General features: G+C 52.8%; 2 non-coding genes across 2 annotated transcripts; both read left to right on the top strand.

Annotated features, from left to right (window-relative positions):
- The first annotated feature begins 210 nt into the window (after positions 1 to 210).
- LOC119345993 lies at positions 211 to 329 on the top strand. The gene has a single exon (XR_005167308.1). It is a non-coding gene; the product is annotated as a 5S ribosomal RNA (ribosomal RNA).
- A 297-nt stretch (positions 330 to 626) lies between these two features.
- Positions 627 to 745, top strand: LOC119345992. The gene has a single exon (XR_005167307.1). It is a non-coding gene; the product is annotated as a 5S ribosomal RNA (ribosomal RNA).
- The last annotated feature ends 332 nt before the right edge of the window (positions 746 to 1,077 follow it).

Here is a 1,077-nt window from a genome sequence, read left to right on the forward strand (position 1 = left end):
GTAAGTCATAGCTGGGTGCTCACGATTCACGGGTCCAGCGTCGGCGTTGTGGCGCGGCAAGCGTGCACTGGTGCGGTTGAGAGGGAGGGGTGGAAACCGCGTTAAACTCGTCTCCGTAGTTGAGAGGGAGCGGCCAAAGCAATGTACAATCGTCTTTGTAGTGGAGCTGGGAGGGGCAAGGATAAGGGACGAAGACCGGGGTAACATGTCGGATGCGATCATACCAGCACTAAAGCACCGGATCCCATCAGAACTCCGAGGTTAAGCGTGCTTGGGCGAGAGTAGTACTAGGATGGGTGACCTCCTGGGAAGTCCTTGTGTTGCATTCCCTTTTTAATTTTTTTCGCGCCGCTTGCAAAACAAAACATACGTGTAAGTAATATATTTACCGTGTTTTATTATTTTGCACGAGTGCGGTAAGTCATAGCTGGGTGCTCACGATTCACGGGTCCAGCGTCGGTGTTGTGGCGCGGCAAGCGTGCACTGGTGCGGTTGAGAGGGAGGGGTGGAAACCGCGTTAAACTCGTCTCCGTAGTTGAGAGGGAGCGGCCAAAGCAATGTACAATCGTCTTTGTAGTGGAGCTGGGAGGGGCAAGGATAAGGGACGAAGACCGGGGTAACATGTCGGATGCGATCATACCAGCACTAAAGCACCGGATCCCATCAGAACTCCGAAGTTAAGCGTGCTTGGGCGAGAGTAGTACTAGGATGGGTAACCTCCTGGGAAGTCCTCGTGTTGCATTCCCTTTTTAATTTTTTTCACGCCGCTTGCAAAACAAAACGCACGTGTAAGTAATATATTTACCGTGTTTTATTATTTTGCACGAGTGCGGTAAGTCATAGCTGGGTGCTCACGATTCACGGGTCCAGCGTCGGCGTTGTGGCGCGGCAAGCGTGCACTGGTGCGGTTGAGAGGGAGGGGTGGAAACCGCGTTAAACTCGTCTCCGTAGTTGAGAGGGAGCGGCCAAAGCAATGTACAATCGTCTTTGTAGTGGAGCTGGGAGGGGCAAGGATAAGGGACGAAGACCGGGGTAACATGTCGGATGCGATCATACCAGCACTAAAGCACCAGATCC

Source organism: Triticum dicoccoides, unplaced genomic scaffold (genome assembly GCF_002162155.2).
Source record: "Triticum dicoccoides isolate Atlit2015 ecotype Zavitan unplaced genomic scaffold, WEW_v2.0 scaffold35885, whole genome shotgun sequence".
NCBI lineage: Eukaryota > Viridiplantae > Streptophyta > Magnoliopsida > Poales > Poaceae > Triticum > Triticum dicoccoides.